The following is a 16,718-nucleotide window of genomic DNA, read 5'->3' as shown; positions in this document are numbered from 1 at the left end:
GAGTGGGAGGTCAGTTATGAAGTCCATTGCAATATGCTGCCAGGGGGCAGCAGGTACTGGGAGCGGAAGGAGGCGACCGGCTGGCAGATGTCTCGGAACCTTGTTGCGGACGCAGGACACACAGGCAGAAACAAAGTCTATTACATCCTTGTGCAGGGTAGGCCACCAGTAGTGCCGGGAAATAAGCTGGAGGGTCTTCTTCTGACCAGCGTGGCCAGCCAGTTTAGACGAGTGACCACAGTGAAGGATCTTCTCCCGATCAGGTACTGATACGAACGTCTTTCCGGGAGGGAGATGATTTAGACTCACGGGAGCCACCTGCATTACTCTGGCGGGATCGATGATGTGTTTCGGATCTTCCTCGAGATCAGATACCAGAAAGGATCGAGACAAGGCGTCCGCCTTGACGTTTTTGTCAGCCGGGCGAAAATGAAGGACAAAATCAAAACGAGCAAAAAACAAGGACCACCGGGCTTGGCGCGGGTTAAGTCTCTGGGCATGCTGGAGGTAAGCCAAGTTCTTGTGGTCAGTGTAAATTATTACCGGGTGAAGAGCCCCCTCAAGCAGGTAACGCCACTCCTCCAATGCCAGTTTGATGGCCAATAACTCTCGATCTCCTATGGAATAATTGCGCTCTGAGGAGGAGAAGAGTTTAGAGAAGAAGCCGCAAGTTACCATCCTCCCGGAAGAAGATTTTAGAGTAAGTACCGCTCCAGCTCCAGAGGAGGAGGCGTCCACTTCCAGGAAGAACTGCTTGTTGCCGTCCGGGCGATGCAGCACCGGGGCGGAAGAGAAGGCCTGTTTTACGGAAAGAAAGGCTTCTTCTGCTTCGGGCGGCCACTCTTTGGGATTAGTACCCTTACGGGTGAGCGCGGAAATTGGGGCAGTCCGGGAAGAGAAGTGTGGTATGAAGAGGCGGTAGTAGTTGGCGAAGCCCAGGAACCGCTGAATGGCCTTCAACCCCTCCGGTCGGGGCCATTTCTCGATGGCAGACAGTTTCTCTGGATCCATTCGTAGGCCGGTCTGAGAAATAATGTAGCCCAAAAACGGAAGCGAGGTCTGCTCAAAGAGGCACTTCTCGTATTTAGCGAAGAGGTGATTCTCCCTGAGCCTGAGCAGGACCTGACGAACGTCCCTCCGGTGAGTCTGGAAATCCGGAGAGAAGACCAAGATGTCGTCCAGGTACACCACTACGCAGGAGTAGAGAAGGTCCCGGAAGATGTCATTGACCAACTCTTGAAAGACGGCAGGAGCGTTACAGAGACCAAAGGGCATTACCAGGTATTCATAGTGGCCGTCCCGGGTGTTGAATGCCGTCTTCCATTCATCCCCTTGACGGATACGAACCAGGTTGTACGCCCCACGGAGGTCTAGTTTGGTGAAGATTCTAGCCCCCCTCAGACGATCAAATAATTCTGGAATGAGCGGAAGGGGGTACTTATTCTTCACCGTGATCTGGTTTAGGCCTCTATAGTCTATACAGGGACGGAGAGAGCCGTCCTTCTTTTTGACGAAAAAGAAGCCTGCTCCCGCCGGGGAGGTAGATTTCCGGATGAATCCCCTGGCCAGATTCTCCTCAGTATATTCGGACATCGACCGGGTCTCAGCAGCGGATAAAGGATAAATACGCCCACGGGGAGGAGTAGTACCGGGTAACAGGTCGATGGGACAGTCGTATGGTCTATGAGGGGGTAATGTCTCTGCCTCCTTTTTATTAAAGACATCAGCATAAGACCAATAAGGAATTGGAAGTCCAGGTAGATTAGCTGGGGTAGGAGAGGGACGGACGGGATGGACGGGAACCAGGCAGGTCTTATGACAGTCTTGTCCCCAGCGAAGGACTTCTCCGGTTTGCCAGTCAAGCACGGGTGCATGTTTCTGGAGCCAAGGCAGACCTAGCAAGAGGGCGTGAGAGAGTCCAGGCAGAACATGAAAGGAGATACTTTCAGAATGCAGCATTCCCACCTGCAGAGTAATGGATTCGGTGATGAGTTGGATGGGGCGTGGTAAGAGCCCCCCATCCACGGCAGCCACAGACAAGGGTACAGCCAGAGGTTTGGTGGGGATGCGGTATTTCTCTACCAGGGACTGTGAAATAAGATTCCCGGCTGCTCCAGAGTCCAGTTGGGCTAGTTCGAAATAACGGTTCTCCCCGTAGACGATTGAAACTGACAACAGCAGGGATGGAGAGGATTTATTCTTGTCTAGGTGGACCTCTCTGAGCGAACCTAGACACAGGCGTTTCCCGACCTCTCCGGGCAGGCACGGATCCGGTGCTCCTTACTGCCACAGTAGAAGCAGGTCCCCTCGGCACGGCGTAAGTCCTGACGGGTCTTGACCATCTTGGTCTGGTCGACCTGCATAGGCTCAGGAGGGTGTACCTGGTTAGAGACAGAAGGAGTGATGGGTTTCTGAAAAGTAGGAGCTAGACGTGGTAACCTCCTCTCACGGGTGACCTCTCTGGCACGCTCCTGGAACCGTAGGTCAATCCGGGTGGCAAGAGTTATTAAGTCATCGAGAGTGGTAGGAATGTCCCGACCGGCAAGTTCATCTTTAATACGGCCGGACAGACCCTCCCAGAAGACGGAAACCAGAGCGTCGTTATCCCAGGCCAGCTCCGAGGCAAGGGTACGGAACCGTATGGCATATTGGCCCACGGTGAGACTCTCCTGACGGAGGCGTAGCAACGATGATGCAGATGAGGTCTTCCGTCCGGGTTCGTCGAAGACTTTCCGGAAAGCCGTGAGAAAAGCAGGCAAGTTGGACACCAGGGGGTCTCCTCTCTCCCATAGAGGATTTAGCCAGGCCAGGGCCTCCCCGGTGAGATGGGACATGATGAAGGCAATTTTGGCCCGGTCGGAGTTAAACTGGTGGGACAAAAGTTCAAAGTGCAGGGTGCACTGATTTAAGAAGCCCCGAGCCTGGACGGAGTCGCCTCCGAAGCGAGGAGGTGCAGAAAGCCGGGGTCCGGGGTAGGATACCATGGTATTAGTGGGCAGCGGAGCTGCCGGATTGCAAGATATGGCACTGGCGGAGGTTGTTGGTGGATCAGACAGTGTTCAGGCGAGTATTGACATTCCGCAGGTGACCCAGGATGGACTCCTGTTGGGACCTCTGACGGGACAGTTCAAGACAGAGGTCCGAGAGCGAGGGAGCTTGGGTGCCACCGAGTTCCATGGCCCGAGCAAACTGTAACGGGTCTGGGAGGCGGAACCTCTGGGCTACAATACAAGGGGGCGGTCCTTGTAAGGGAGCGGGTGGCGACCAGGCAGGTAGTCACAGGAGGTGACCAGGACAGTCTCTGGGTGTACGGGCAGGAGGCCACGGCAAGTGATCGGGGCAGTCTCTGGATAAAGGGTAGGTACGACCTGTGATGGCTGAACCTCCAGGTAGGCTAGCAAGGCAGATGAAGAATGTGTGCTCCCAGGTGAGCAAGCGAGAGTCTCTGGAATAGCAGGTGGTCACAGCACGTGACGGCGGAGCCTCCAGGTAGGCAAGCAGGCAGGTAACGGAGAAGCGCTCCCAGGTGAGCGGGCAAGAGTCTCAGGAGTAGCTGGTGGTCACAGCACGTGACAGCGGAGCCTCCGGGCTGGCAAGCAGGCAGGTAACGGAGAAGCGCTCCCAGGTGAGCGGGCAAGAGTCTCAGGAATAGCTGGTGGTCACAGCACGTGACAGCGGAGCCTCCGGGCAGGCAAGCAGGCAGGTAGCGGAGAAGCGCTCCCAGGTGAGCGGGCAAGAGTCTGGAGTAGCTGGTGGTCACAGCACGTGACAGCGGAGCCTCCGGGCTGGCAAGCAGGCAGGTAACGGAGAAGCGCTCCCAGGTGAGCGGGCAAGCTGGTCCATAGACAGACTGACCGGAGTTGTAAGGCAGACCGTCGGACCTCAGGCAAGCAGGCAGGTAGCTGAGGTGCGCTCCCAGGTGAGCGGGCAGGCTGGTCCTTAGACAGACTGACAGGAGTAGTAAGGCAGACCGTCGGACCTCAGACTAGCAGACAGGTAGCAAGTAATCAGGCAGGAATCTGACAGGTAACTGGCAGGTAACTGGCAACGGGACCTGAGGGCTGAAGCACAGGTGAGACACAGGTGCAAACAACATTGCTCGGGCACCTCCATTTTGGAGGAGGTGCCTTATATATGATGAAGTCCTCCGGCCATTGGCCGGGGACTCCTTAGGACGGCGCGCGCGGCCCCTTTAAGAGGAGGGGAGCGCGCGCGCGCCCTAAGCACAGGGGCCGGGAAGGAGCGCGCGCTGAGAGCAGAGCGGGAGGAGGACGCCGGGAAGGAGCGCGCGCTGACAGCAGAGCGGGAGAGGGACGCCGGGCACGGGGCAGAGCGGTGAGGGGAGCAGCGTCCCTGCCTAGCAGAGGGCAGGGACGCCGGCACTACACTTACTGAGGGAGGGAAGGAGGTTGTTGGCCAAAATCTTGCGATACTTGACCCCATCCATCCTCCGTTCAATACGGTGCTGTCGTCCTGCCCCCTTTGCAGAAAAGCACCCCCAAAGTATGATGTTTCCCCCACCATGCTTCATGGTTGTGACGGTGTTCTTGGGTTTGTACTCATCCTTCTTCTTCCTCCAAACACAGCAAGTGAAGTCAATACCAAAAAGTTATATTTTGGTCTCGTCTGACCACACGACCTTCTCCCATGCCTCCTCTGGATCATCCAGATGTCATTGGTGAACTTGAAAGGGGCCTGGACATGTGCTGGCATGAGCAGGGGAACCATGCGTGCACTGCAGGATTAGTGTGCTACTAATGGTAATGTTTGAGACTCTGGTCCCAGCTCTCATCAGGTCATTGACCAGGTCCTCCCATGTAGTTCTGGGCTGATTCCTGTTCTTTCTCAGAATCATCCTTACCCCATGAGGCGAGATCTTGCATGGAGGCCCAGACTGAGGAAGATTGACAATCATCTTGTGTTTCTTATATTTTCTAATAATTGTGCCAAAAGTAGTTCCCTTCTCACCAAGCTGCTTACTTATTGTCCTGTAGCCCATCCCAGCCTTGTGCAGGTCTACAATTTTGTCCCTGGTGTCCTTAGACAGCTCTTTGGTTTTGACCATGGTGGAGAGGTTAGAGTGTGTGGACAGGTGTCTTTTACACAGGTAACGAGTTAAAATAGGTGCAATTAATACAGGTAATGAGTGCCGAGTAGGAGGGCTTCTTAAAGGAAAACTAACAGGTCTGTGAGAGCCAGAATTATTGCTGGTTGGTAGGTGATCAAATACTTATTTCATGCAATAAAATGCAATTTAATTATTTAAAAATCACACAATGTGATTTTCTGGATATTTTTTTTAGATTCTGTCTCTCACAGTTGAAGTGTACCTACGATAAAAATTACAGACCTCTCCATTCTTTGTAGGTGGGAAAACTTGCAAAATCGACAGTGTATGAAATACTTATTTTCCCCTCTGTAAGGGCCCAGTCAGACGGGCGTATATATCAGACCACAATGACAGCTTCATTTATTTCTATGTAGCTGTCACGCTCGGATCGGGAGAGCCGCCGGCCAGCCTGTGCACTGATGTCCGATCTCGGTCAGATTTATATGGCCGTCTGACTGCGCCCTAATAGAACAGGCGAGAATAGGCTGATTGCAGGTTTTCTTCATGGAGGGAAATGTAAATTTATAGAGTTTTCCAGTTCGATGTAAGTAAAGATTAATTACTGTATTAATGGCTTTTTCTGCAAAATAACAGTTTTTCAATTCCTCACCGTATTCAAGATCTCTGCTTTTGTTTAATGGAAACATTTACATTCATAGGTTGAAACCCAGAGGGAAAAAAATAATACTTCTCACAACTGAGTTTGTCTTGGGATAAGTTCACACACAACAGAAGAGATTTCTGGGTCTGTCCATTCATCTGAACAGATTTGTAAGTCACAGACATTTCTGCATTAATCCTCCTCCGTATGTCAGTTCATCTTTACAATTAATTGTATCCATTAAGGACATTTCTCTATGAACTAAACACTGCAGCAGCACATATTTCTCTCCTGGCCCTATAGTTTGTCACAATGTATCAGTGCATGTAAAATGTTCCATTTTGGAGTCCAGCCTGTTTATAAACTGAATGCCATTGTAACAAACAATACTTTGGGTCAGAAGGGGTTTTAGCCTCTGGATGTTGCTTCAATTCACTGACAGCAAACAAGACCTTTAAAATGATTTAATTAACTACAAGGTATATCAGACAGTTGCACAATTCTTGACTTTCAGTTTCCAGTATATAAGAAAGGGTAATGGAGGTGTCTCCCCTTCCCCCTCCTTGTCCCATAGAAGACAGGGCACAGGCATAAGAGCAGCAGGTGGAAGGCCCCCAATTGTCTTTTGCCTGTTCCCGTTGGGCGTTACCAGCTGTCCTACTAATCACAGACACAATGGTGCTGCTTGCATTAAGGGGGCTTGCAGCTGTCTATGGGAGTTATCAAATCCCACACCCACATTGTAATCTGCGGTGAGGAGACCCTGTCTGATCTGTGTGGGTTTTATAAACAATCACTCAATGTTGCACATAATGAAGGGCTTACACCCACTGAGATCCTACAAATAAACCTCAGCCGGGCGGTGGAACTGCACACGTAGCCCCTAAATTAATACAAAAGCTTTGGCTTTATTTCATAGAAGAAACAGAAGATTAGGAAAATATTAACAGCACCTTCAATAGCAAATGTGGAAAATATGAAGGCAGGGGAAGTTGGGGATAATCTTAAAGTCTCAGCGATCACAGAACAGCAAAACAGGTACAAATTAGGTCATTTATTCCATATATTTACATGTAGCAATTACTGTCCAAATATTTACGTATAATCCAACTGATACATTCTATTCTTGATCTATTGGCCTCATGGTGGTGGACTGAACGGGTTTCTGGGGTCTACGTTCACACAATGAATTTTTTTACGCTGCGTATTTTTGAAAAATATTTTACTTAATAGGTGCAGAAAATCTGCAACATCAAAAACTCATCGTGGGAATGTAGCCTCACAGTGGAGGAGGTGTAGGTAGTCCCAGTGGCAATGTTGCATCTGTTTGGCACTTATGGAGATGTCTTTCCACTAGTGTTGAGCGATACCTTCCGAATCGGGAAATATCGGATCGGATTGGATCGGACCGATACCGAAAAAGTATCGGATATCGCCGATTCCGATACCGGAAACCAATGCAAGTCAATGGGACATAAATATCGGAATTAAAATAAACCCTTTCTTTCCTTGTAGGTTATTTCTACATGAAGGAAAACAACTAAGAATAATGTAGAATGTATTGGGGGAGGTGGGGGAGACAATAAAGGCATAGAGGTTTAGCCCAGTCAAATGGAATAGCAGGAATTACTATTTTTTTATTATGTTCTGAGTTACGGAAATATTAACTATGTTAAGTATTTTTATATTTTGTCAGATATTTATGTTTCACTACTTCCATGTTCTTCACCTTCTTTTTTACTTCTCCCACACTTTCTCCTTCATCATCCTCAGCATCTTTTTCATCCACTTCTTCTTCACCTTCTTCTTCTTCACCTTCTTCGTATTATTCTTTTTTTTACATTCTTCATATTCTACTTCTTCATCTTCTTCATATTCTTCTTCTTCATCATATTCTTATTTGTGACAGGCATTCCTGTAGTTGTTATCTATAAAAGGTTGGACATTACACCTTTCGTTCTGCCCGTCACAAAAGATTTACAACAGGATTTGTCCGCGTTCAGTTTGGCCTGCAGCAGCAGGTCTTTTCCAGGGGCACCACGAGGAGGAACGGACTCACCCCCATACACTGCTTAGTCATCTTCTGCTTATAATTTAGATATTATCTTTTGCTCTGATTTTTAGTCTTATGCTTAATGTTCTTCCGCTTTTTGTTCTGCAGCTTCTTGTATTTCTGCTTCTTGGTTTTCTGTCTCTTGTTCTTCTGTATCTTGGTGCTTGTCTTCTCTTCTTTGTCTTCTTGGTCAACTTCTTCAGGGTCATCTTCTTGGTCTTCTTCGGGGTGGTCTTCAGGGTCGTCGTCTTCGGGGGTCCTCGTCTTCGGGGTCCTCGTCTTCTTCGGGTTGGTCTTCTGGGTCCTCGTCTTCGGGGTCCTCGTCTTCTTCGGGGTGGTCTTCAGGGTCCTCGTCTTCTTCGGGGTGGTCTTCAGGGTCCTCGTCTTCTTCGGGGTGGTCTTCAGGGTCCTCGTCTTCAGGGTCATTGTCTTCGGGGTCCTCGTCTTCTTAGGGTTGGTCTTCAGGGTCCTCGTCTTCAGGGTCCTCGTCAGGGAGATCCAGAGTGATTACCAAGAACCATTTCAAATAGCTTGAACTTGGAAATGTAGCAGAAGGTACAAGAAAGCTGAGGAACTACCGAGGACCAGCTGATGTTACTGGAACTCGGTTACTAAGCAGGAGGTACCTGTGCCAGAAAGCACTACCAAGGACCAGCAGACGTTGGTGGAACTTGGATACCGAGAAGGAGGCACCTAATCCAAAGGCACTGCCGAGAACCAGCTGACGGTACTGGAACCCGGATGGGTAGCAGAAGGTACCCATGTAAAAAAAAGTTCAAGGCCGCGAGCCGGCCGCAGTTACCAAAACCCACAGTCCTACAGGGGGTGCTTGTCCTATTGGCACTATGGAACCAGCCTTCATTGCCAGATCCCGCAGCCCACATAGGAGTCACCTAAACTGCAGGCACCATAGAGTCGGCTAACCCGACCGCAACACGACAGGACAACGCATTGGAGGCAAAGTGACGTTGACACTACCCGGAAACAGCTGGCGTGCTGGAACCAGGCTGGGCAGGAGGGAGTACCCGTGCCAAAGACACTGCCGAGAACCAGCTGACGGTACTGGAACCCGGATGGGTAGCAGAAGATACAAGAGCAAATGGAACTACCGAGGACCAGCTGACGGTACTGGAACCCGGATGGGTAGCAGAAGGTACAAGAGCCAATGGAACTGCCGAGAACCAGCTGGCGGTGCTGGAGCCCAGGGTAAATACTAAAAACAGAGGAGCCAGAGGTGTATTTGGAGGAGGTTTTAAATCCGTAGTACAGTGGATGTGGACAAAGCAGGAGAATTTGCCGGACACACAGCTGGGGATCAGCTGACGTTACTGAACCCCAATAACACTGGAGCAAGCGTTGACTGTGCAGACGGCACTTCTGAGCAGCAACTAGCGGTATTGGAGCCCAGGGTAAATACTAAAAACGGAGAAGCCAGAGGTGTAATTGGAGCAAGTTTTAAATAAGTAGCACAGTGAATATGGACAGAGCAGGAGAAATTGCCGTGAACACAGCAGGGGAACAGCTGACGTTACCGAACCCCAATAACACCGCAGCAAGTGTTGACTGTGCAGACGGCACTTCCGAGCGCCAACTGGCGGTGCTGGAGCCCAGGGATAAGAATGAAAACAGAGGAGCCAGAGGTGTAATTGGAGCAACTTTAAAATGTGTAGTACAGTGGATGTGGACAAAGCAGGAGAAATTGCCGTCCGTACAGCAGGGGAACAGCTGACGTTACCGAACCCCAATAACACGGCAGCAAGTGTTGACTGTGCAGACAGCACTTCCGAGCGCCAACTGGCGGTGCTGGAGCCCAGGGATAAGAATAAAAATAGAGAGGAGCCAGAGGTGTAATTGGAGCAAGTTTTAAATAAGTAGCACAGTGAATATGGACAGAGCAGGAGAAATTGCCGTGAACACAGCAGGGGAACAGCTGACGTTACCGAACCCCAATAACACCGCAGCAAGTGTTGACTGTGCAGACGGCACTTCCGAGCGCCAACTGGCGGTGCTGGAGCCCAGGGATAAGAATGAAAACAGAGGAGCCAGAGGTGTAATTGGAGCAACTTTAAAATGTGTAGTACAGTGGATGTGGACAAAGCAGGAGAAATTGCCGTCCGTACAGCAGGGGAACAGCTGACGTTACCGAACCCCAATAACACGGCAGCAAGTGTTGACTGTGCAGACAGCACTTCCGAGCGCCAACTGGCGGTGCTGGAGCCCAGGGATAAGAATAAAAATAGAGAGGAGCCAGAGGTGTAATTGGAGCAAGTTTTAAATAAGTAGCACAGTGAATATGGACAGAGCAGGAGAAATTGCCGTGAACACAGCAGGGGAACAGCTGACGTTACCGAACCCTAATAACACGGCAGCAAGTGTTGACTGTGCAGACGGCACTTCCGAGCGCCAACTGGCGGTGTTGGAGCCCAGGGATAAGAATAAAAATAGAGAGGAGCCAGAGGTGTAATTGGAGCAAGTTTTAAATAAGTAGCACAGTGAATATGGACAGAGCAGGAGAAATTGCCGTGAACACAGCAGGGGAACAGCTGACGTTACCGAACCCCAATAACACCGCAGCAAGTGTTGACTGTGCAGACGGCACTTCCGAGCGCCAACTGGCGGTGTTGGAGCCCAGGGATAAGAATGAAAACAGAGGAGCCAGAGGTGTAATTGGAGCAACTTTAAAATGTGTAGTACAGTGGATGTGGACAAAGCAGGAGAAATTGCCGTCCGCACAGCAGGGGAACAACTGACGTTACTGAACCCCAATAACACGACAGCAAGTGTTGACTGTGCAGATGGCACTTTCGTGCGCCAACTGGCGGTGTTGGAGCTCAGGGATAATACTGAAAACAGAGGAGCCAGAGGTGTATTTGGAGGAGGTTTTAAATCAGTAGTACAGTGGATGTGGACAGAGCAGGAGAAATTGCCGTCCGCACAGCAGGGGAACAGCTGACGTTACTGAACCCCAATAACACGGCAGCAAGTGTTGACTGTGCAGACGGCACTTCCGAGTGCCAACTGGCGGTGTTGGAGCTCAGGGATAATACTGAAAACAGAGGAGCCAGAGGTGTAATTGGAGCAACTTTAAAATCTGTAGTAGTGAGAATGTGGACAGAGCAGGAGAAATTGCCATCCGCACAGCAGGGGAACAGCTGACGTTACTGAACCCCAATAACATGGTAGCAAGTGTTGACTGTGCAGACGGCACTTCCGAGCGCCAACTGGCGGTGTTGGAGCTCAGGGATTACAGTTCAGGTGGTAGAAACATGAACAGAACAGGAGACCTGGATACTGTTGCCAACCAATTATTTATTCTGGAAGAGGACTGGCAAATTCATGAGAGATCCAGGCCTTGTTCATTTTGAGAAAAGTAAGCCGGTCAACGTTATCGGAGGATAGTCGCATGCGACGGTCTGTTAGTACACCACCTGCGGCACTAAAGACGCGTTCCGATAATACACTAGCAGCAGGGCAAGCTAGCACCTCCAGTGCATACTGACTAAGCTCTGGCCATGTATCCAGCTTACAGACCCAAAACTTGAAGGGAGAAGAGCCGTCTGGGAGTACACTAAGAGGGCAAGACATGTAGTCTGTCACCATCTGACGGAAACGTTGCCTCCTGCTGACTGGAGCCGTCTGTGATGGTGTAGACATTTGTGGCGGCGGGGACACAAAACTTTGCCACATTTCGGCCATACTGGTCTTGCCTTGTGCTGAGGCGCTGCTTCTGCTCCCTCTTTGTGCAGAGCTTCCTCCACTGCCTCGACGCACTGAGCTGCTTTGTAAAGCACTAGCAGCACTGCTCTCGGTTGGAATGGAGAACATGATGGAATGCACCAGTGCGTCTTGGTACTCCCGCATTTTACGCTCCCGGTTCAACGGTGTTATGAGGCTTTGTAAGTTGTCCCGGTAGCGAGGATCTAGGAGGGTGGACACCCAATAATCAGCCGTGTTGAGAATGTGGGCGATGCGGCGGTCGTTTCTCAGGCACTGCAGCATGAAATCAACCATGTGCTGCAGACTGCCAACTGGCCAAGAAACGCTGTCCCCTGCTTGAGGCGTGATCTCTGCCTGCTCTGCATCACCCCACCCTCGCTCTAGATACTGACTACTAGAGCATTGTGTACCTCCCTCCTCTGGACAGATGTCTTCCTCATCCATTGACTCCTCCTCATCCTCCTCACAAAGTGTCCCCTGCCTAGGCCTTTGTGAGGAACCACGTTGCGCAGACTGTAGAGAAGCAGATGGCATTTGTGACTCCTCATCCTCCACCTCTTCCAAAACCTCGTCCCTTAGTGCTTGCAGTGTTTTTTCAAGCAGGCAGATAAGGGGGATAGTCATGCTGACTAGTGCATCATCTGCACTAGCCATCCGCGTGGAATAATCGAAGGCACGCAAAACGTGGCAAATGTCCTTCATAGAGGCCCACTCAGTGGTGGTGAAGTGTGAACGGCGCACACTGCGACTTGTTTGCGCCTGCTGCAGCTGGTACTCCATTACTGCTGCCTGCTGCTCACACAACCTCTCCAACATATGTAACGTTGAATTCCACCTGGTGGGTAGGTCACATATGATGCGATGTTCCGGAAGACATAATCGGCGCTGCAGAGCTGCAATGCGTGATCTTGCATTGCTGGAACGCCGCAAGTAAGCGCACTCTATGCGGACCTTGTGAAGCAGTGCATCAAGATCCGGATAGTCCCTCAAAAAACTCTGCACGACCAAGTTGAGCACATGTGCCAGACATGGGATGTGAGTGAGGTTGCCTAGGCCCAGAGCTGCCACCAGATTTCGGCCATTGTCACACACTACCATGCCTGGCTGGAGATTCGCTGGCACAAACCACACGTCACTCTGCTGCTTGATGGCATTCCAGAGCTCCTGCGCTGTGTGGCTTCGATTCCCCAAAGAAATTAATTTTAATACGGCCTGTTGACGTTTGGCCACGGCTGTGCTCATATCGGTCATCACAACAGGTAACCGTTCACGGGTCGATGTGGAGGTAGACCGTGACGGCTCCTGCAGCGCTGATTCAGAGGAATTGGAGTATGAGGAGGAGTCAATGTGTACAGACTGGATTCCTGCAATCCTTGGAGTTGGCAGAACACGTACAGCGCCACTCTCAAGATCTGTACCCGGCTCCACAACATTTACCCAATGGGCAGTGAGGGAAAGGTATCGTCCCTGTCCATGCTTACTGGTCCACGCATCAGTGGTCAGGTGGACCTTGCTACTGACGGCGTTTTGTAGCGCATGTTTAATTTTTCCCTCCACATGATGTTGCAGGGCAGGGACGGCTTGCCTGCTGAAATAAAAGCGGCTGGGCACGTTGTATTGTGGGACTGCCAATGCCATAAAGTTATGGAATGTGTCATTCTCCACCAGCCTGAATGATAGCATTTCAAGGGCCAGTAGTTTAGCAATGCCAGCATTCAGAGCCTGTGCTCGGGGGTGGTTTGCCGAGTATGGGCGCCTTTTCTCCCATGCCTGTGCTAACGATGGCTGTAGACTGGCCTGGGAGTGTGAGGATGACTGGGAAAGTGGTGCTGTGGGTGGAATTACACTGTGTCTCTGTACAACAGTGCCAGAGATTCTTCCATGGCGATCCTGTGAGGAAGCCGAACCAGCTGTGTGTGAGCTGGAGGAAGAGGCTACAACACGAGCTGAAGAGGTGGTAGGTGGCGCTGTAGGTTGGCCTAGGTCTTCAGTGTGTTTGTGTAACTCCACCACGTGCTTGGTCCGCACATGTTTCCACATATTTGTGGTATTGAGGTTGCTGACACTTTTCCCTCTTTTCACCTTCTGATTACACAGCTTGCATTTGACAAAGCAAATGTCATCTGCAACTGTGTCAAAAAAGGACCAGGCACTGCAAGTCTTGGGAGCGCCCGCTTTGGATTTTGGAAGAGCCATGCTCCTAATGGGTGCCGAAGTGGAGGCTACAGGCAACCAAGTCTGCCCCCTCCCTCTCCCTCCTTTTTGGGCCGTTCGGGGAATCTCTTCCTCAGAGCTGCTCCCACCACCTTCCTGTCCCTCACGCCATGATGGGTCAAGGACCTCATCATCTACACCACCCTCTTCAAACAACTGCTTCTCCTGGGTAGTCTCGACAGCACAGTACGCACCAGAAAGTGGCACCTGAGTCTCACCATCAGATGCGTACTGAGTTGTGCTGCTGACCATAGGCACTGGCCCACCCGCCTCTTCAGATTCAGAGAGACAAAACGGTTGCGCATCACTGCATACTACCTCTTCTTCAAATTCTCGAATTCTGCTTGGCTGGCCCCCTCTTTCCAAGCCAAGAGATTCAGAGAACAGAAGTAGAGATGGCTCCTGTCCAGGGCTCTCTGACTGCCTGGGCAATTTGGCAGGTGGTGAAGAGACAGATGGGTGCTCTTCAGTGCTCAGGACCTGAGAGGATCTGGAACTAATTGAAGTCGATGCGTTAGCTGCCATCCATCCGACAACGGCTTCAATTTGGTCCTCGCGCAGCAGTGGGGTACGGCTAGCTCCTACAAAGCTGCGCATAAAGGACTGTTCCCTGGTAAAACTGGGGGATGCTGAGTCACTGGTGCCCGCAGCAGGCACAGAATCCCCACGTCCTCTCCCTGCAGGCACAGAATCCTCACGTCCTCTCCCTGCAGAAACTCCACGCCCACGCCCACGACCACATGCCTTACTCCCTGCCTTCTTCATCTTGGTAGACTGATAAAGATAGGCAGAAAAGTACTAAGGGCTTAGTGTGCTTATTCCTGAACAGCTGCTAACAGGTATAAGAAACACTAATTTTATAAAGTGTGGACTAGACTTTAATATGAGCTAATGTGGCCTACACAACTGTAAAGTGGAGTGTTTGGTGAACTTTATTTAGGTTTTATTTGTCACAAAAAGACACTGGATGTGCCTAAAGATGTAATAACGATAGTATCACAAACTTTTTGTAGCTATTACAATGTAGGAAGGTAACCTACAATGCAATAGATGAGGCTGCAAAAAATAGGCTAATACTAATCTGGCTGGGGCTGCAGGGCCCAAGGCTGCAGAAAGGCTCCTCTATCTACTCCTATATAGTGTGTTTGGAATCAATTTAGCTGAATACGGATGGAACCACCACACTAATAGGAGATATCAGGAAAAATTATGAATTTTCAAAAAAGGACAATGTATGAGGCAGTGACACACACTGAGTGCACTACAACCAGACGGGGTTGAAGCACACACTACAGGGTGAGCTGCACTCACACACCAGACCTTGCAGACAGCGGTGAACAGCACAGGGAACTGTGCACTAGCACTGCAAGGCACAGTGATTTAGAAAGTAGCTTGGGTAAAGCAGTATAGAGCAAATAGGTAGCTAAAACTGTCCCTCAGAACAACAGCGTCCTATCCCTAACTGAATTCACAGCAGAGTGAGCTCAAAATGGCGGCGGTGGCTTTTATAGTGCATCATGACATCATTTCAGCAGCCAATCACAGCCATGCCATTCGTTAAGATGCCTACATGCCTAACAGGATGTGCCCACACTTCTTAGGATCCTCATTGGCTGAATAAAATGAAAATGTCTCATTGCATTATGGGAACTTCCGATTCCGGTATACGATATTGCAAAAGTATCGGAATTAAGTATCGGAATTCCGATACCGCGAATATCGGCCGATACCCGATATTTCAGTATCGGAATGCTCAACACTACTTTCCACAGAAGTAAACCTATGATACCTAATTATGTAGCATGTAAAAGATAATACCATAAGGTCTTGATGAAGCTTGGAACTTCAACAGAGACCAGTATGGATTAAAATAATTGACCATTGGTTCTGGATGAAAAACAGACTATTTTCCATATGCTTGTCTGAACCCATCCGCTACGTTCACACATTTTGTGAGACTGTGGCAACACAGCAAAGTATTTGCTACAATTTAGCAAAACTGTATCAAAAACACACACTGTAATGTGGCTGCAACATATGAACACAGCCTATGATGCAGTCGGTAATTTGCAGACAGACGCCTCGGGTGATTTGTACTTTTCTTGCAGTGATTTTATAATTACAGTTGATTGAAGAAGTTGTCAAAATATTGGAATATTGCAGATTGCACACAAATGTAAGATGTAATCTGTAGTCTTCTATTACATTTCCAGCATGGTCACAAAAAGTTTCCAATCTCCCCCCAGCAACGCCTTTGTTTTACCTGAACACTCTTGCAGCTAAAGGCCCATTTACACTTGCAGAACGTGACAGTTTGTTGAACGCTGATCATCTGGTGGTTTAATGGCTGGTTGAGGTTTCCAACTATGACATTGCTTATAAGCATTTGACAAAATGTTTAGAAACTAAGGGTATGTGTGCATGATCAGTATTTACTTGCTGAAATTTCTGCAGCGTTTCTGCAATGTTCTGCACCTCTTGGCAGCAAAAATGCTGCAGAAATTCCGTAGCATTTTTGATGCGTTTTCATGCATTTTTTGCCTGTAGATTTGCCATACGTTTTTTCCAATGCATTGTATAGGAAAATTTAGGCAAAACCACAAAAAGAATGGACATGCTGCTTCTTTTAACGCACATGAAATTCTGTAAGGAAAAATCCTGATCATGTGCACCGATTTTGCAAAATCTCATAGAAAATGCTGGGATAAGGTTTGCAATGCGTTTTTGGTGCCAATTCCGAGCAGATTTACCGCATAAAAAACGCGCCGTGTGCGCATAGCCTAAGAGTAAAACTGTGATTGGTTGTTAAGTCATTTTTCTAGACTGGTTTCCACCGTCAGTTCTGTATCTTGGTGCACCGCTGCGGTTTTCTGAAGTATCATTACTAAGGAAGACAGTGAATATAATCATATAGAAATCCAGCACGGCCATTAGGTCTGTAAAATCCATCGCAACCTTATTACAACATTAATGGAAAAGCATCAGCCTTATCTATCCAGCGCATTTCAAACCTGCGATCACCC

The 16,718-nt window shown here is 49.5% G+C and overlaps 1 protein-coding gene across 2 annotated transcripts in view; it reads left to right on the top strand.

Annotated features, from left to right (window-relative positions):
• ST3GAL3 (ST3 beta-galactoside alpha-2,3-sialyltransferase 3) overlaps positions 1 to 16,718 on the top strand; it is a 421,053-nt gene that overhangs the window by 32,743 nt on the left and 371,592 nt on the right. The window contains exon 2 of one of the 2 annotated variants that reach the window (XM_073643622.1): positions 5,770 to 5,881. The exons of the other annotated variant lie outside the window; for it this stretch is intronic. The gene's annotated coding sequence lies outside the window, so the exon portion shown is untranslated. The remainder of the gene's footprint in view (positions 1 to 5,769; positions 5,882 to 16,718) is intronic. 2 annotated transcript variants of the gene reach the window in all.

This window comes from Phyllobates terribilis, unplaced genomic scaffold (assembly GCF_046119375.1).
Source record: "Phyllobates terribilis strain yellow unplaced genomic scaffold, ASM4611937v1 Scaffold_8__6_contigs__length_399053987, whole genome shotgun sequence".
NCBI lineage: Eukaryota > Metazoa > Chordata > Amphibia > Anura > Dendrobatidae > Phyllobates > Phyllobates terribilis.
The sequence above is the reverse complement of the archived record's forward strand: the minus strand, read 5'-3'. Positions and strand labels throughout refer to the sequence as shown.